The 21,390-nt window shown below is 29.0% G+C and overlaps 1 long non-coding RNA gene across 2 annotated transcripts; it reads left to right on the top strand.

The window, feature by feature from the left end:
* The first annotated feature begins 2,077 nt into the window (after positions 1-2,077).
* On the top strand, positions 2,078-4,454 carry LOC129284759 (uncharacterized). 2 transcript variants are annotated; one of them, XR_008586954.1, is made up of 3 exons: positions 2,078-2,278; positions 2,361-2,575; positions 4,317-4,454. It is a non-coding gene; the product is annotated as an uncharacterized LOC129284759 (long non-coding RNA). The 2 variants fall into 2 exon arrangements; XR_008586955.1 differs by having other exon boundaries at positions 4,373-4,450.
* Positions 4,455-21,390: the final 16,936 nt, after the last annotated feature.

The following is a 21,390-nucleotide window of genomic DNA, read 5'->3' as shown; positions in this document are numbered from 1 at the left end:
ACCTTAAAGAAGCTTGGATATTCAAGAAAACACAAAGCAAGATGGAAACAGATCATAAGCAACCTCCAACAAAAAAATTTATGAGTCTAAGGAATCATTTATGTTCCTCAACTATAAATAGACTCATTTATAAACAATAATCCCTCGCAAAATTCATTTTAGTGAGGGATATATTGAATTTAGCAAAAGATTTGTCCCTCATTAAATCTATTCTTTCTAGTGGTGACTCTACAAAGATTTTAGATGTAATCAGATCCAAATGTTCTCTTAGGTGTGTTTTTTCAAATATATTGGTTATGTTAACTTTTTTAATGAATTGTCTTTATTATAAGTGTTCTAGATATTATCTGATGTATCAAAACAAATAAAGTTAATGTTAAAAGTAAAGTAATAACTTAGTATAGAACATATTCTCTTTGTTAAAAAATGTAAGGCATTTTTTGTGGAGTTAGATGTTAAGAAATGAAAGGTATTTTTAGTTTTTTGATGTGTAATCATTACTTTTATTCCAAAAGTGCCCCTATTGATAATGACTTTATATTTATTATAGGATATTTAATAGGAGTAAAGATAAAAAGATATGGTTAATTTAAAAATAGATAACTACTTTATTGATGGGTGAGATTTAATAAAAAATTCTTTACATTTTTGAATAGAGGGAGTATAACAATAGTTACATATTTTCAAATAAGTAAATATTCAATATTTCTAAGTTTTTTTTGGGACTATGATCTCTTGGACTTGATATTTATTTATTTTTTATTTGGTGTAAGTTCTTTTAAAATGAATAAGTTAAATAATCATTCATAACATTCAATGCAAAATAAATAATTTTTGGCTTAAATTAATTGGAATCATTTTCATTTTTTCCAAATTAATATAATATTAATTTCAGGTTAAATTTTTCAAATTTATTTTAAAAACTACTTTAAATTTAATTTCTCTTAATTTTATATTAATTATACTTGCAAAAAATCTACATGAAAATATCATGTGCATCACAAATTATTTTATTTAATAATTAATAGGAAACATTATTTTAATGTTTATAATTTTAAATTTGGAATTACCGAATCAGGCTACACTTTATAAATGTCAATAACTAGCATTAAAAAATTTAATTTTAAACTTATTCTCATTTAATAACATTTTATATTTTGAATAATTATTAAGTATTATGATTTACTTAAAGGTATTATTATTATTATTTTATTTTTTACACACCCCGTCGCATGGGGCCATGTACTAGTTTTTCCTTTTTCCTGACTGAAACCATTTACTAGTTGTAAAAATAATGCAGTGTTACCCCTCTATTGAGGAATGATGAAGGCGTGCACTAGCGAACTTACTGTGTCCAAAGAAAGGGACTGCTACATAAGAAAAAATATCCGTTAAAGTGGATTTATTGGGTTCCCACTCAATCCTCATGTGATGTCAAGTTAAAAGAGGGAGGGTTTGAAAACGTAATTTAAACAACAAAAAAAAAATATTATTTCCTCCATTTGAAAATATAAAACATTTTTAATCAAATTTCAGTCTCCAATAAAGTTTTTATCTACTTTTAAATTAATCCTATCTTTTTATATTTATCCTTATTAACTATCCTATAATAAATATAAATTCATTATTAATAAAGGCACTTTTAAAAAAAGACAATGATTACACTTCAAAAGATTAAAAATACCTTACATTTTTTAACATCTAATTTTTTAAAAAATGCTTTATATTTTTAAACGGAAAAAATATTATTATCATTATTAAGATATCTTATAAAAGATTTCACCAAGCTATTCCAAGTTCCAACAATTGGTGACTCTCAAGTCATTTTACTGTTCATAGAGCCTTTTTTAAGTTATGGCTTCGTGGGTTCACATGGCTTGGTATTGGGCTTCGTGACTGAAAAGTTCGATACATCATTTTCTCATTTAATAGCAAAAGCTCAGCATGGGGCTAATTTGAGCTTGGTATTGGGCTCTGCACATGCCCAATCTGATGTCATTTTCTTATTTAATATTTTTTATAGTTTTATAGTTTGTAAATTGAAAATCGTTAAAGGCATTCGAGAATCACTCCCAACTTCTTTCTCAGGTTTCCTCTATGTGAGCATTAAATCTCTCCGACTGTGAGTGCAGTGACTCCTCGATTGCTCTTCCTCTAGCGACCGCCAAGGGAGAGGAAGTTCATAGTGGGTGCGTGTATTGGTGTTGGTGTTTGCAGTAAAAAGTGTGTGCCGAGACGCGTTGAGAATCCAGATCCAAGTCTCTCTCCCTCTTTCTTGGTTAGTTTAAACGCCTCCTTTTTTTTTGTTTCTTCCACGAGCATCTCCTTTATTTCTTTGATTCCTTTTCTCTTCTTGACAGTCTTCTTCATCTCCATGGATGAATCAATCAGAAGGGACTGGGGGAAATCATTGGCTATGGCCTATCTTTAGGCGAGAACTACTCGAGAAAGGCTAGGGTTTGGGTGTTCAGTGCAGCTATGTCACCATTGGCTGAGACTTGACAGAGAAGGGTTGAAGGTGACCAAGACGATGGAAAAGTTGTGGTCTAGGGTGTGTTGACATTTCGCCTTGAAGGTTCAGACCCATTGCACCTAAATCTATCTTTTCGTCCAACTTAGTATGTGTTTGGATAATCATATTAATCGATTTGTTTAAAAAAAAAATTAATTTTTGCTTCAATTGCCTAAACACTAACTTTTTTAAAAAATCCATTTTTCTGCTAAAGCTGAAAGAATGAGCTTCCACGTTTAAATTTACAAAGATATTGAGAAAAGTTACAAAAAAAAAAAAAACTCAAACAAAAATATAAAAAGAACACAAAATTTAATAAAAAATAAAATTAAACTCTCTTCTTTTCTTTTTTTTTTCTTAGTAAAAATTGATGTTTAGTATTAAAGAATTAAATATTTCTCTTTTATTAAATTTATTTTAACTAAGACATATTGAGTTACTTATTTACATAAATTTAAATGTAAATATTAATATAATTTAGATTTTTTAATTAATTAGATATGTAATTTAAATAATATATTTTATTTCTTAAATCAAGTGTAACAACTTTAATAATATTATATACAAATTTATCAATAATTTAATTTTAAAAGATAATATTTTTTATGGTAATTTACACAGCTAAAACTGATTTTGAATAAATTATCCAAACATCTTTAATTATGTTAAAATTAATTTTAAAAAAATAGTATCTAAACAGATTATGTTATAACATAATTAATTATGATTAAAATCCACCATTTAATCAATTATTTTTATAATCTATTATATTCAACTGAAATTCAAACTGGCACTAAATTATTCCATTATAGTTCTCTTTGTTTATTACGTTTGTTGGGATCAAAGATTTTTTGATGTTATAACAAAGCACATTATTTTTAGCTATTATAATTGGTGCACGTAGAATGAAAAGTACACACAGTTTAGGATTAAATCACAACTTCACATATTAACACTACTACAAAATATATCTTTAGGAGCGGGTATTTAGGAGCGCTTCTTTAAAAAGCGCTCTAAAATGTAAATGCGGAATTTACCGGAGCGCTTTTCTAACTAAGCGCTCCTGTATGTCAGGGTTTCTCAATAAGATAACGTTCCCAATTAATATAAATAAAATATTGTAAAAAATTTAAAAAGACCTTTGGGAGTGCTCGTAGTTAAGCGCTTCGGAAGATCACTCTTTTGGAGCGCTCTTTGACGAGCGCTCTGGAAGATCAACTCTTCCGGAGCGCTCTGGAATGAGTGCTCTGAAAGAGCTAATCTTTCAGAGTGCTCGTCAAAGAGCGCTCCGAAAGAGTGATCTTCCGGAGCGCTCTTTGACGAGCGCTTCGAAAGACCACCTCTTCTAGAGCGCTCATTAATGAATGCTCCGGAAGAGGTGGTCTTTTATTTATTTGCCTCCTGTTAGTTTTCTTTTCCCTATTCATAAGTTTCTTTCAAACCCCTCTCTTATTTGTTGAGGCTGTGTGTTCCCAACAAGTTCCAAATCATCGCTATATCAGTCTATCTTCCACCACTGTTCGCTATTCCAGATCATCGTTCGCCGTTGTTTGCTGTTCTAGATCATCGTTCGCCACTGTTCTCTATTCCAGATCATCGTCTGCTGCTGTTTGCTGTTCTAGATGAGTGTCCATCGCTGTTCATTCATTTCTATGTCATGTCGCGCCATTTGTCTCTGTTTTTACGTCGCCGTCACCATCACCGTCATCTCTTGCATCACTATTCCAGATCTGCATCTCTGTTCTAGATTTGCATTGATGTTCCAGATCTGCATCTCTGTTCTAGATTTGTATTAATGTTCCAGATCTACATCGTTGCTATATACTAGAGGAAATGATGCCGTGAAGACCTTTATTGCAGCCGTGTGTCGTTGCTGTACAGCCAAGGATGCAACGCCGTAAAGACCTCCACTGCTGCAGTGAAGACCGCTGTTTTCTGCCATGAAGACTATACTGTGAAGGTATTTTTTTAATAATTAATTTATAATGTAATATAATGATATATTTATATACATTTGAGAATAAATTTCATATATATTTTTTTAATAATCAATATTATAGATAATATATGAATTGGAGTTATTTATATTAGAATTATGGAGTAGTTGATCGTGATAGTGGGACATATGATGTTGACCGTCTTAATAAAATGATTCATATATATAACTTCATCACTGAAGTATTTTAAATTAAGTTAGAATTTATTTCTACCATATTTTGGTCATGACATCTTTTATTGTTTTATAGGTACTTACACAGTTATAAGTTATAATTTATTGTTTTATTGTTTTATTTTGGTCATATCGTGATACTATGTTATGAAGTTTATGAGAGAAGTAATCACACAACAAGAGTTGATCATTTATGAAAATGTAAATCAAAAGCTTTGAAATTAAGTTGATATAATGTTAATTACTTATATATTGCTTTCATATCTTGTGTAGTATTTTGTTAGAGCAAGATATTTGCATTTTACTATGGAGCAAATAGAAGATTTAGTTGAAGAGTTATCAGAATATATTATTGACTGTTTGTGATAGGAAGTTAAATTTCAATGTTAGAAAAATAACAATAGTTTCATTTGTTAGGCTTGTTAGAAATTAAACTAGGTTAGTTAGAAAATTGAAATTGTTATATCAGTTTCAAATTCTTTTCTTGTATATAAATTTTTATGTTGATATTATTTTTAAATTAGTTTTTGATATTATGATTTGCCATTGTTAAAGAGACGTAAAAGGAGAAATTTTAAAAAATATAATTTAAAAAAATTAAAGTAATATATGGGAGCGCTCATTTGAAGAGCGTTCCTGTAAAGTAACATATGGGAGCGCTCTTTCAGAGAGCGCTCTTATATGGTTCATACGAGAGCGCTCTTTAACAGAGTGCTCCGGTATAGTTAGGCACACGAGAGCGCTCTTTATAAGAGCGCTCTAGTATTGTTGCATACGGGAGCGCTCTTGTAGAGAGAGCTCCCGTGTGTGATGTGCTTACAGGAGTGCTTTTTAGAAAGCGCTCCCATATAGCGTATATACAGGAGCCCTTTTTTTAAGCGCTCTTATACATTTCAGAGCTCTCAATATGAGAGTACTTCAAAAAGGCTCCCTAAGGTTAAAAAAAAGCGCTCTTATAAACTTATTTTGTAGTAGTGTAATTTGTTTACTTACTATTATATTATTGTGAATATAAAAAAAATGCGAATATAAAAATGAAAATTGTAAATCATTTATTTTTAATAAGGGTAATTTAATAATTTATATAAATTCATTAATGACAGAAAAGTTCTTAAGGACTTTTGAAAAATTATGACATTTTGAGAGATTATTATCATTTATATATTTCAGAGAAATTGTATTGTCATTTTCCCAAAAAGTAAAGGAAGTGAGAGCTAATTAATTCATGTTTATGATATTAATGAATCATGATGAGAAGAATGATTTCCTTAATAATTAATTTAATCATCATATATTTTTTTTATTATGGTCAAAACAAAAATAATGCTGCTTAAAATTAGATGAATTATTCATTTTAATCTTGATAAGATAAAGAGAAAGATTTCATAATGTAGCAAATGATATATTGAAGTTTGAATAAAAATAGGTTATAAATTATTTGAATTTTTCATTTTCATAATGATCGGTAATAATCATATGCATTAAGCCGCCAAAATAAAGAGGCAAGTTTATAAAGAAGCAAATAAAAAAGATAAATTTTAGGTTAAAAAATAGAAGAAATAAAGATAAAAAAGAGACACTTTTGATGATTGCTAAGTTGAATAAGTGAAGGGATAAAATTAGATGGTGAAAATGAAAAAGGATAAAATAATAAAGGAAAGAAAAAAAGGGGAGTGGAAAAAGTATGATGCGAATGATTTTTTTTAAATTACTTAAAAATTAAAAGAAGAGAAGGGGGTAAACATTGAGGAGAAAAAACAAGAACAACATGATTCTAGCAAGCCTTCATCGTTTCTATCAATAATGGAATTCGCCCAAAAGTTTTGTTGTGTGATTTGGCTAGACTCAAGCTAGCGTTTAGGATTATCACTCATGGTAATAGATCATCAACAAAATATTATAGGGTTGATCTTTTTCATCATTTGATTGTTGTGGTTTAGGCAAATCTAACTAAGTGTTTGTGCTAGGGCTGTTTTGCTAATGCAAAGAAATGTTGCAATGCATCAGTGTGTTGAAGAAATTTTGATTGAGAGTGTGATCTATAACATTTAGAAAAATTTAATCATGATTAGTTAACCTGATGAATGTGATTAGTAAGTTAATGAGGTATGTGACTATAGGGGCCTAATTTGGTGTAATTTTTGTGGTTTCAACCTTAAAGTAGGTCCAGATTGATGGTGAGCCACCCGAGCAAGGAAAGATGAAGAAAGAATGAAGGTTTGCCCTCGATGCCACATGTCGCGGTGTGTGGACAATCTTCCATGACGCATAAGGCAAATTTGAATATAACAGGCCTCTCTATGCCATGTGCCGAGGTGGAGGCATCGTGCGTCGATCAAAATTTTTGAGAAATCAATTCCTTCCTATGCGAGAAAATAGAATAGAGGAAGGAAAAAACCAAAGAGTTTGACTTTAGCTCTACTAAGGCATGCACTTTGGGACCTTTGAGGATAGATTGAAGCCCTCAAACACTTAAGGTAAGTAATCTAAGCCTTCTTCTTCCATTCTCTCTCTCTCATTATGGAGATTTATGACAGTATTTGAGTTGGAGAGTTCATTTTCAATCCATAGGAGTATGAATCTGATCCCATTAATTAAAATGAGTATAATGAGAGTTGTTTAAGGTATTGGAATACCACATTAGTGATTGTTTGAAGTGGTCGGTCTATGGAGGTAATAAATACCTAAAAATTGATATAAATATGGTAGTTGGGAGAAGTTTATGTCCATTAATGGTGGTTTAATGACTCATAAATGATAATGAGAGTCAATAGAACTTAATGAACCTATTGGGTATGAATAGGTAGTGATTTATGGGTTGATAGAATAGAGTGTGTGAAGGTATGTGTTGGTAAATCTTCAAGATTGAGACAATAATGGTATCCTTATGTTATAGATGTAGTGAGGTTCGTTTTAGCATCATTCAAGCTTGGGAGAAGCTTTAGAAGTATTTTGTATGAGAGGTAAACCTTTAACCTCTCAAAGGTTTGAGGTAATTAAGGAAAACTTAATTTTTATAGTTGAATGTTAATTATGTTTGTGAAATATAATGGATGATTTAAATTCATAATACATATTGGCAATGTGTTAATTTTGTGAAATGGTTTTTTTTAAAAGGAAAACTTTGATTATGCCACCCATATATTTGTGAATTTAACTATAGCATATTATTGTGGGTGGAAAATTATGATGAGTAATGTGTTGAGGATGTGGAGTATGTGAATGTGAGTATGATAGATTATTTGCCATGAATTAATTATTTTAAATGCATATTATGTGTAAATTGTGCATAGCATAATCATTGACAAGAGTTCGTCTAGGAAGAGAAGTAGATTAATTTAAATTCACGTGGTATTAGCAGTGACTATTGCAATTGGAAACTTACCTTGGTATCGACCGTTAGAATCGAGAGGTAGTTTGTTAAGGATGTAACTACGTGATAGCCACCAGTTTTATGTCGAAGGTAAACATGAAGATATAAGGTGGCATTTGATTATGCACATAAATCTGGCCACATGACTATTAGTATTATGGTCCGGTATGAGTTTAGGGATGCATGGTTGTTATTATTGTGATCTCGTGTTGTGTTTTGCAAAAGAACATGATTATGTGTGTTGTGAGCTCGATCGCATGGTTGTTAGTGTTGTAAACTGTAGCCAATTCCATCATGTTGTGATTTTGTTATCTTGTTTTGCCTATTTGCATCTCTTTTCAATTGATATGCAACTGTATAGGTTAGGTGAAACTTGATTACTGAGTAGTTGTATTTACCTCTTAATTCTCAATATTTTCAGAACCTAGCTTATGGATTTGAGTTAGGAAAAACATATAGAGGCTTAGGATTGAGGAGTAATCCTTTTTGTACGCCTCTCTTATTATTTTTATATGTATATGTCAATGCAATTGCCAACTAGGATCGCATATTATTATTATTATACTACTTGCATTACCATAGTATACAACTTGTGTATTTTATATCCTGGGTTAGTGAGTTTTAGTAAACCTGTGGGTAAGGCTAAAATACTTCTACGAGTAGGAATATGTGTATTTTGAAAAAATGAAATGAAAATGATAATTTTGTGCAACATTTTTCTCCCCCTTGTATTTTGTGAAAATTGGGATTGAGTAATGATTTTAAGATATATGTGTTTTTGATTGTATGTGGTGCATTGCATGGGTTCGTTAGAGTTTATTAAGTGTGGTTGGATGGTCTGTGTAGGTTTTTGGCACTTGTAGTTGACTTGGGACACAAAAGTTGAGATTTTTATGAAAAAGTGATAAAATGAATTTTGGTGTCCAACTTTTTATAGAAAAATAATTTGAGTGTGAAACTAATACCATTAGCTAGAGTTAGAAAAAAGCTCCGTGTAGACACCGAAACCACTTTAATCGGACGTTGGATGGAGATTTGAGATGTATCGAAAATTCGCTCCCTATATTGTCAAATGATAGCACTAATGTTGTTAAATTCGTGCAATACGCTATGACATATGGTGCCTCACGCCGCAGCATATGGCACAGAGAAAGATAAGCCACAGTGCACATGTCACAAGCCACAGCTCATGTATCATTTTTTGCACAAAACCTTGTTTTGAGTTGTAAAACTCATTGTTTTGGGTCCTATTTAATTTTTAAACTTCTTTATTATTTTCAAACTCTAATTTGAGCCTTATAAGTATTGTTTGAGATTTGAAATATTGTTTTGGGATTCCATTATAAATGATTTGAGAAATTTTCGCTTTTATAAAATTTTATAACTTTGGTAATCCTTTGAGAGTTAATCTCTTAATTAGTTTGATTTTGAAGATCAATGTGGTTATGTAAGAGAAACCTTACATGATCAACATTTAAGTATAATGTAAAAGATCTCTAAAATATTTAAATATATCTTTTTAAAAATTAGACAATGCACCATATTTAACCATTATTTAAGTCCAACTTTTTTCATTCATCGTGTGTGGAGTAAATACTTGAATAGTATTCATGTTTTGGAATTTTTAAGAGTTTGATTTGAATTAAAATAAAATTTGAATAAGTATCATAGATTGAATTGAATTTAAGATGTAGTTTTGATTCTTAGAATATGAGGGTGCAATTTATTTAGGGCAGTTCTATTCTTATTATATTACCATAAATAATGTCATGGAAGATGTATATCCAGCAAATACCTCTCCAGTTTTTCCCCATAGGACGGTGATGAGCAAACATGATTTTTTTAGGAAGAATGACAGTTAGATTTAAAAATATTGAATTAATATTAGTTAAGTCCTTATCAAATTTTTTTAAAAAATAAGTTGAGAATATCAATTTAAATTATTATATATTCAAGAATTTTAATTGCAAATAAGTATTTAAATATTAAATATAATTTTTAAATTGTAGTAGAAATTTCTGTCTGTAACTTTTTGAAATGATATTTAAAATTTATTTTGTAAAAAAATTTGTCAAGAACCTAACTATCATTAATTCATTCTTTTGAAATCTAACTGTCACCCTCTCTTCAAAAATTAGTGGTGCAAAAGTATAATATTATAACATGTCAAAAGTATACTCCCTTTATTTAAAAATGTAAGACATTTTTAATCAAATTTTACCTCTCAATAAAGTAATTGCCTACTTTTACCTAACCCTATCTTTTCATATTTATCCCTATTAAACACCCTATAATAAATATAAATTCATTATTAATAAGGACACTTTTAAAGAAAAGATAATGATTATATCTCAAAAGATTAAAAATGTCTTACATTTTTGAATATCTAACTCTTAAAAAAATGCTTTACATTTTTAAATGGAGGGAGTATTTAATATGCTTACATTCTCTCTTCAATTGCAAATAAATTTTTAAATATTAAATATAATTTTTAGATTCAGTAGAAATTTCTATTTGTAACTTTTTAAATTAACATTTATAATTCATTTATAACTATCATTAATTCATTCTTTTGAAACCTAACTATCATTCTCTCTTTAAAAATTAGTGGTGCAAAAGTATGATATTATTACATGTCAAATGTTCATCTAATTTACCACAATAACATTATTTTCTCATATTATTTGTATCAAGTATAGAGATAATTCTAATGCAATTAATAATCTCATATATTAATTCATTTTGAGAATATTACTTCCCTTTGTGGTTGTAGTTATTGTTATTAGTTATGTTATTTTAATTGATCATGATGTCAATACATAATATTTAATGACTATTTAAATATATATTTTTTTGAGTAAATTCTAAACTATCATCTTCATGGATATATGAAACTTAAGTTGCACTTAATTATTTTCAAATATGAAAGTAACATATTGTGTTTTATTATTAAAATCATAAAATAATGGCTCCCTGTGCGACAAGGGAAAGTAAATGCATAAGTCAACATTATCAAGGCCGAATGGCTCATCTGGATGTGTAATTCCAAATGTGTTTCATTGACATTTAACATTTATTACAATAAACTATTGTATAAATGGAGAGGATGTACTTTGAGCACATCAAGTTCATTTCATACAAGTAAATAAGTAGGATATGGCATCTTTCATATTAGTTCATTTAGCCTAAGTGAAAAGTGGGCTTCTCATAAGCCGCGGTTCAACTCCATGACTAAAATTTTCACACTCTCGGCATTGAGAATGATGGCTTTACACACTGCTTGTTGAGTTATTTCCTAACAGGCAACGGCACCCGGGAAAAAAAAATGGTATAAATTACTGCAACACTTGTTAGATAGAACAAACTGCTTGGATTAAAGAGAGAAGAAGCAGCAGAATTCCAGCAACAGAAGCAGCAGCAGAGGGTGTTAAAGTAGTCAATGTCTCAAGGTGGCTTTCAAGTTATGCCAAGGACTAGCTTTTGCAGAAGGCAATTAAGTCGTTGCAGACATTTTGAGTAATGTGAGTTAAAATTTACATTCGTGACATTTTTCCAGAGACTATTGAATAAGTTAGCCACGGCATTGCCATCCCCTAGCCAGTTAACAATGACTCCCTCCTGAACCAAGAGATCCACTTCATTGCTTGTATTGATAAGGAAGTCCATGATAGCAACATAGTCTGTAATGTAAGAATCAGAAGGATAGTGACACTGCTCTAATGCCACTAGATTGCGAAACAACGTTTCGGTCGAATCATCCACCTTCAATTCTGGTATCTGTGGAATTCATCCTGAAAATTTGAAGTCAAGTGGGCACGGGCACGCACTTTTCCAAAATCTCACCCCTGCTTCAACTAACTCAGTTGCGCTCTGAAGATTTTTCACCAATTTACTCTGTCTCCTTGGTTGACTGCTCAATGGGGGTATGTGAAATGTTCTAATCACATCTGCGAAGTGGCTTATGCCAAAGTCAGAAAAATTGGAATTCTTAAAATGCTGGTTGATAATAGTTTTTGTCTTACTATCAATAATTACATCTAGATTGTTTAAGAAAGCCAGAAAAATTGTCAAGCACAAAAGACATTATATTATGCACAATTCATTCATCTACTCACTTGGTGATTTACATCCAGGTCAATTTTTAAAAGAGTCAATTTTCCAATTTTAGAATATAGTGTTTGTCTTACTAAATCCCAAACGTGACAATATGAACTTTCAATTTTCTCCTCACCTTTCAATTGCTTCATACAAGTAAATGTTAATTTATGTACTTGTTAATTTACTTGTCATTTTAAATTACTTATAAGTCTTGTAATTTATAATTGATATTAGTAAATTAATAAATAAAGTTAGCAAGTTAATAACTGATGTTGTAACTTATGATTGAACAACTAATATAAAATTTTATATAATTATTGACATGTTAACTCATATAATTTATAACTTATATTAGTAAATTAACAAGTGAAGTGAGAAAATTAATTAATGATTCTACATAATAAGTAAATGATACTTTAATTTTTTTTTATAGTTAAATTTTTTTTTACTTTTATTTCTCTAAATTGTATTAAAATTTCAACGTTTGTTTTTAAGACTCATTAATAATTAAGTTATATCTTCCGTCCTTATTTGAAATTTTTCCTTTTGCAATTCAGATCACTTTAGTCTTTGTCCTAATGACTGCTCTTTTATTCACCTCCTCACTTTTATTTCCACTTGCTCCATGTTCTCCCCGTCCATGTCATAAGAGGTTTTTAATTATCTTACTGAAATCAATAAATAATAAATAATAGTTAATATTTTATCTTATATACAATAAAGTAGGAAAAATTACTGTTCATGGAACAGTAATTTATCCGTTTCACGCTACCCACAATTGCTTTTTTTTTTTTTTTTGTAAATTTCATTTTTTTCTTTTTCATTTTTTAACAATATTTTTTGTCATGCTTTTTTTAATTCTTTTTTATGCTCTTATTTTTTGACTCTGTAAAAAAAAAAATCAAACCACGTTTGAAGGTGATTACTAATATTTTAATTAATATACTTATATGTCTATCGTTTTTAAATTATATTTTATTTTTTTACAGGTAGTTATTTAAGAAATAAGATAAAGCGTTTATATTTTTTGTATGCAAAAAAATAAAAATAATAAGCTGTATTTTTTGTTGTTCACATGTATCCTTCTATTAGTTATGCTTCTGTCTTTGAACTTATAATATGGTTTAATATTATGACTTATTAATCAAGCTTTTTCTTCTTTTTTTAAGAATAATTAAAATTTTTAAAATTATATTTTATTTGAATTAAAGAAAAAGAGAGAGACACAAGGATAAAATTTATTAGTCAGTGAGTTTTAGCTATGCTTTTTTTTTTTGAACTTATGGTATGGTTTAATAGTATGACTTATTAATCAAGATTTTTCTTCATTTTAAAGAATAATTAAAATTTTTAAAATTATGTTTTGTTTGAATTAAAGAAAAGAGAGACATAAGGATAAGATTTATTATTCCATGAGTTTTAGTTATACTTTTTTTTTTGGATTTACGGTACGGTTTAATATTATGACTTATTAATCAACATTTGTCTTCTTTTTAAAGAATAATTAAAATTTTTAAAATTATGTTTTGTTTGAATTAGAGAAAAAGAGAGACACAAGGATAAGATTTATTATTTCATGAGTTTCACATAAATGACTTTCATTTCTTTTTTCTCTAATTACTTCATCCTATATTATAATAAGGCATTTAAATTTAATATTGAATAAAATATACCTCTAATCCTTTAATTGTACATAAAATTTAATTTTATAAAATATTTTTTCAGTCCTTTAATCCTAACATCATTAGTTTAAGCACAAAAATTTTTTATATTGACAAAACATTATCAAATGTTGATATATTAAGTTCATTTTTTCAAAAATATAACAATGACTAATATAAAAAAATAATCATTTGAAAATAATAGTATTAGAATTAGAGAATTAAAAAAATATTTTGTAAATTTAAGGAACCAAATTAAAATCTTATAGAAAGTTAGAGGACCAAAATCATACTTTAGCCTTTAATGTTTTAATCCACTCTCTCTGTTAAAAAATATAATTTTTTTAATCAAATTTTATCTTTCAATAAGTTAGTTAAATGTTTTCAAAGCAACACTATTTTTTCATATTTATCTTCATTTAACAGAGTGTTTTACTTTAAAATAAATATAAATTTATTTATTTATTAAGGATATTTTTTAAAAAATACATTAATTATGTCTTGAAAAATAAAAAATATCTTATATTTTTTAACATTCAATTCTTCAAAAAATACTTGATATTTTTAAAGAAAGAAGTATGTTGTTATTCTAAAAAAAAAAAATTCTTCCATAGCCCAAACAGCAATTACAAGGATCTTTTTTTTTTCTCCAAAATAAATATTAAGATATGCTCTATTATTTTTATTCAACTATTGTAATCATATTTTTTGCAATCTAAAATTGGTGAATTTTGCTAAAGAAACAAAATAAAACAAGTATAATGTGTTATGGCATACTAAAAATATACTATATATTGAATACAATATAAGAGTTACATTCTACTACGCCAAAATTTCTCAAAAAGATATATCTACACCAATAAAAAAAAACATAATATCCGAGGAAAAAAAAAGAAATAAGTGAGTTTTTATTTAATCATATGCATCGCACAGGACATTTTCTAGTTCCTTAAATATGTTTTAAATAAAATATTTCAACTTTACAACTATTAAAAATAAGAAGGGAGATGCACAGTATATAACAATGAGCCATAAAATTAAAATTACAATGGAGGATAACATTAGAAAATGATAATAATTAATCCTTCATGTGACTTACATATATCTTCTATGGCCTTGACGGATGATAAACGCTTGGATGAATTTGATGCATCATATCATCCATGTTGCATCTAATAAAAACATAATATTAAGATGACATTTAATATAAATTGATTCTAACATTAATGATAGTAAATATAGAAAAGGTAAGAAATTAAATAAACATTTTATTATAAAATAATGATACATAAAATAATGATACATACAATTTTATTTGATTAAATTGGTATAATTTTATTGAATGTATGATGGATGACGTGGGTTCCCGATCCTTTCTGGAAACCATTGAGTAGCTTCCCATTTCTCCAATCTTGCCATTATCAAGTCCAAAACGTACAACATTAACTTTCCACTCTCTCCATACAAGTCGATTTTCCAATTCTGGAATTTTAGTGCTTGTCCTACTGCATCAAGTCCAAATCGACAACGATGTGGGCTTTTTATTCATCTCCTCACTTTCCACGTTGCTTCATACATTTCAATTTCTGGGATCCTTCTCTTCTTCATGCTTAAATTTGTCTTCTTCCTCCCTAAAATTATTAATTGACGCGGATTCTCAGAGAAACACAGTCAAGTTTCCTGAAGTTCCAAACAACAATCTTTTGAATCTTTTCATTAATCTCCTTTAGAAAGGTACTCTTCTGTTACAGAACTATATTTCCATTTCGTAAGTCCTTTGAATTAATTGCATGTGCAGTTTTAGTACGTTTACTCATCTCTTGAGTTTTAATTACTTCAGGATCATAATGGGGCTTGTTATAGTAATTGCCGGATTGATTGCCCTTGCTGCAGTTTGGTATCTTCTTCATCATTATCTTAATTTAAGCAAAACCAGCACTACAGACAAGCCTCAACAAATAGAAGTTGACATAGAAATCGCTTTGGCTTCATGTACGTTCAATTCCAATTCTTTTGATGCTTTGGGATGGAGAAACAAGTCCTACATAATGTTATGGAGGCATTAGCTGATCCTAAAATTCACTTAATTGGAGTTTATGGCTCAAAGGATCATATCAAAGACACTCTCCTTCAAAGAGTTTACAGAAAAGTTCAAAGGGACGAACTGTTTGGTGTGGTTGTGACAGCAACTGTAACAAAAAATCCTGAGTGAGGAAGATTCAAGAGGATATCGCATGTCAACTAAGGTTTACTTTTAATCAGAAATCGAAAGTTAAAAGAGCTAATGAATTGATTCATAGGATCAAGAAGGAGCAGAAACTTCTCATTGTGCTCCGTGACTTCTACAAGGGACTTGACTTGAGTAAGGTAGGAATTCCATATGGTTCAGATCACATGGGTTTCAAGATATTACTCACTTCTACAGCTGAAAATGTTCTATCCAACCACATGCATACCCATAGAAATTTCATGGTCTAATGATTTCGTTATTTGATTTTGAAATAATGGGCTTATTATGTGTCTTGCTGTCTTTTGTTTACTTCTTATGATTATGTGTTTATAGTATGTGTCAATTGCATTGTGTAATTTTGCTTAATTCTTTGTGCAATCTTCTACAAAAGATAAATAATAATGCATGATCTGCTGTCATAAGTTGTGTTTCTTTTACTATTTGTCCTTGTAGCAAATTCTAATTCCATTTCTCATTATTTCTTCATAGGATAACACAAAGAAAAGAAAAGAAATAAAGATAATGCATACTCCCTTCAGGCCACAATACAATTCATTGGTAATTAATTAATGGTTCTCAAAAAATATTAATTAAAACCTTATTTTTTTAAAAAGAATTTGCATCTTTTCAATTACACCTTCATTAAATATCCTATATAAGTGCCTTAATAATGTCAATAAAAATTTTAATGCATCATTTAAAAAAAAATAAATAAAATAGGGATATAGTTGACAAAATAATTATAAAAGTTATCAAATGCTATATATTTTAGACTAAGCATAACTTTTAAAAAATGTCTTAGATTGTGGTCACAAAGGAATATATAAAACTCAATTGGCTATTCTATTCATAATTAGTGGTCAACAAAAAATCTATTATTGTGTATGTGTTGTTTTTTTAATTATCTTTTTAAATGTACTAATCCCTGCCATTAAAAAACTGACAACAATATGTTAGATGTTATTCATGTAGCCACTAAGGGAAGCCTCCTCTATCTCTCTGTTGATGCAGAGGCAAATTTGGACGGTTCAGATTTAATCTAGGCAGTAGTATTTTTAAAATAAAAATTATATAAAAATGGTAAAAAATTTAATAAATATGCTTATCAACTTGACAGTCCAGATTTAATATGGATAATGCAGATATACTCTAAACAAAGTAGTACACTTATTAAAAAATTAATATTAAATTTAAATCATTTATATTAAATTTAGACTATCAAATTGATAAGTATATTTATTAAAAAAGTTTCATAATTTTTATATAATTTTTATTTTAAATATATAAATTAAAAATAAAAATTAAAAATATTAAACTTGGATAGTCCAAATCCAAATTTGCCTTTGCCTCAATAGAGAGATAGAGGAGGCTTCCCTAAGTGAAGAGAAGCAAACTCCCTATGGAGGCTACACAAATCTTTCTAGTTTTCACTAGTACAAAATAGTAGACTAAAACCTCATATTTACATTGGTTGTTACGCATATGGTATAGAAAAGGAGGCGGTGGCATTTTCATAAAATTAAAGTAACTGGTGTGGATATATTTTAAATTTTTTTAAAAAATTATATTTAAACATATCTACAGCAGTTAACATATCTACAACTAGTGTAGATATGTATTATTATGTTTTTTTTAATTTTTAATGCTTAGATATCTACATTGGGTGTTCCTAATAACCAATATAGATATATTTTATAATTTTTATGATTTTTTATTTTAACATATCATCGACGAGTATATATTATAACTGGTGTAAATATGAATTATTATGTTTTTTTTTAATTTTTTATTTTAGATATCTACACCAGGTATTCTTAATAATCAGTATAGATATTTCATTTAAACCTCTTGCCACATTAGTCTTTCCTTCTTTTTCTTCTTCTCCGATCGATCTGTCCTCGCCTCCTCTCACACTCGTACTACTCTCTTTTGTTCCTTGATTTCAGACTTGCCTTCTTCAAGAGTTCAAATCCATGGTCTCCAACATGAAAACTACGCAGGGAACTGAGCAGTAAGGACCCCAAGTTTTCAATTAGTTAAATATTTAGTCTTGTCTATTTTTTATATTTTATGTTTAACCTTTTTATTTATTTCTCCAGACTTCTCTTACACTTCAAAGCACAAAATATAGTCATAATCCACTAGAGACAGCAGTACATGCCTCTAGTCCCTCAACAGAGATGAGACTTCTTGTTTTCTTTATTTGGATAAGCCTATGAAGTACGTTGTTGCTACAGCTCGGGTATACATGCTCGGGAAAACAATCCATCACATTACTATTCCAAACGATCGAGTCAAGTTGTCAGTTGAGATTGTTCTTGAGCCTTATGTGAAAGTGTCATTTCCCACTGATGAGGTTGTAAAATTAAGCCAAGTCTTAAGTCACTTTGTTTTATGGCTTAAAAGACTTGTTGACATGGATATGTTAGTTTCAATGGTAAAAAAGTACCTATGATTGTTTGATTTTTGGTTTTAATTAATTTATATAACTTGTATTCATTTGATGTGTCCTTAAGATCTTGAAGATGCTGAGAACTTTCCTTATTTGCTACAATTATATGAGTTTTTCAAGACAATGATAAAGCCAATCCAGTTGATGATGCTTAAAGGAATTGTGGATGTAGATAGATCATATCCCTTTACGATTGATAAGAAAGGCATTTTAGAATTCCTATTGATAAGACAGTTAGATATATCTTAGGCCATGTTATCAATCTTGTGAGTTTATTATTTATATTTTATCTCATTTTTTATTTTAATTTATTTGCATTAATTTTTATCTCCTTTTGCTAATAGGTTTTTAAAAAATTGCTGCACTGAACCTAAAGAAAATCAATTTGGATTTTTGTATCTCGCTTCTATGATACCGACTCACAATAATATCCATGATAGGACGAGATACGTGGCAACACTATTTCAAAAATAAAATTATCATGTTATCTAGCCTCAATTCTTGAAGGGCAAGTTGTTTATATTTATATAGATGTGTTATTAGTTTGGTAATATTTTTCTTGTTTTCATATATTGATTATATTTTTTATATATTGTAGTTATAATTGGTCTCTTTGTGTTGTCTGCTCATATTTGCACAAGATTTATTGGTTTTACTCCATGAACAAGCAACCTAGTGGTGAAACTAAAGATATATTTAACACGTAAGTTAAAGTTTTATAGTTTATAAACTTTAGTTTTTTATATATTTAAATTATTTTAATATCTTATTTTTTAGTTTAACTTTTATTATAGTTTACTAAAAATATATCATATGATGGGAGGAAGTCACCACCCTCACACATGTGGGGAAAAAAAAAATAGCCCACCGACTTAGATATTTTCAAAAGTGAGTAGTTTTTATTCAATGTTCATTATCCACAATCATTTCATATATCTTATTGTTTATGCTTATCATTTAATTTTTATTTGACCAGTGCCATCAACAGATATGAAGTGTAGAGTGCGAATACTATATTGTCCATTATATGTATGAAATTATCCAATCCGGTACCGATGGGAATTTACACCTAGCATGTAGTTTAATCTCAATGAAAATTTAAAGAGGGAGTATAGAGGCTTTAGAATTTTATTAGATCTAATGAAAAACATATAAAAATTTGTAGCTTTTTGACAATGGGTAGCCCTACAATAGTGAAGAGATAAATGACATTTGAAATAGTTTGGCAGGTCAATTTTTTCAAAAGTTATTTACATAGTCCAAATTTTATTATTTGTTCAATTAAGATTTTAGCTTGACTTATCTAAGTTAGAAGGCTAGAAATTCTACTTAGTATATTGTTGTAGTTTGTTAGATTTTGATTATAAATATTGAATACTTAAGTAGATAATGACTTTAGTGTTCATTTAACCTATATATTATTATATACTTTTGCGCTGTTGCTGTTATTATTTGTTGGACACATTGAATATTGGGTTGTTATTGTTGTAAAAATTTGTAGATTCAATTGGTTATGAAGTAAAATATAAATTATATATTAAAAAAATAAATAATCCCTGTCCCTTTTTTCATTAGAAAGGACGTGGATTATGTGAAAATTTATAGATTCAATTGACTGTAAAAAAAATACAAATAATATATTTAAAATAAATAAATAATCTCCATCCTTTTTTTCATTAGAAGGGACGTGAATTATTAATCCATGTCCCTTATTATAAAAAAAAGGGATGTGAAATATGAATAACTCACATTCCTTATTATGAAAGAAGGGCATCATTCATGCCCCTTTTTGTTAAGAAATGATGTGGTTTTTGTTATTCATGTCACTCTTAAAAATGATGTAGATGTATCAATTTTTTATGTCGCTCTTATTTATGTCCCCCACTATAAAGAAGTAAATACTTCTAAAAAATCAATGTTAGAAGTCTTTTTTATAGTAGTGAAAAGTTGGAAATTGCATAAGGAAGGAATCAAAAGAGGTTTCAAAATTAGAACCCCGCGTCAATGTAGTCCTGATGCTTCTGATGCAACATTAAGCTGATATTATATGATACGATATTAATGTCACATTATATGATATCAGGCTATGTTATGATGCTTTCATATAGAGAAAGCCAATACTGGTAGAGAATGTTATTGAGGCATTAGTTGATCTTAATACTTACTTGGACTTTGTTATGGCTCACATGATGATATCAAAGACGCTCTGCTTCAAAGAGTTTACAGAAGAGTTCAAAGAAACCGTCTGTTTGATCTGGTTCTTACTGCAGCTGAAAACAAAAAATCTGATGTGAGCAAGATTCAAGAGGAGATTGCTCGCCAACTGGGGTTCTTTTTTTATCGCACTTCCAGAGATAAAGAGCCAATGAACTGGTCCATAGGATAAAGAATGAGGAGAAAATTCCCATTGTGCTCTGTGACCTCTTCAAGAGCTTTGATCTAAGGTTGGAATCCCATTTGGCGCAGATCACCAAGGCTGCAAGATACTGCTGACTTCCTCTTCCTCAAATGAAGAGTTTATATAAAAAAAAAATGCTTACCCAGAGAAATTTCATGGTCTGATTCTCTTCAATGATGCATAATGCTTCAGGCTGTTGTGTATGATTTCATTGGTGCATGATGAAGAAACTTCATTCCCAAATGGAAGCTGTTAGATGTTTCAATTTTCATTCTATTTATTTCTACTTGTGCTCCATACAAGTTCTAATTCCATTTCTCATATATATCTTAAACAGGTCCTGTTCATCCTCGCATGGTTTTTTCATGAATGGATCTTGGTTTGTGAGTCAGGCTATTACATTTTGAGTTTAATTTCTTCTTGGATTCACTGCATAAAACAAAACCCAAGAGGCTAAAATTACGACGGAGAACTAAAATATTCTGCTGCAATATCG

The sequence above is a fragment of the Prosopis cineraria genome, unplaced genomic scaffold (assembly GCF_029017545.1).
Source record: "Prosopis cineraria cultivar Desert tree isolate PC_DT_omini unplaced genomic scaffold, ASM2901754v1 PC11, whole genome shotgun sequence".
In the NCBI taxonomy this organism is placed as follows: domain Eukaryota; kingdom Viridiplantae; phylum Streptophyta; class Magnoliopsida; order Fabales; family Fabaceae; genus Prosopis; species Prosopis cineraria.
This window is presented reverse-complemented; position numbering and strand designations above follow the sequence as displayed.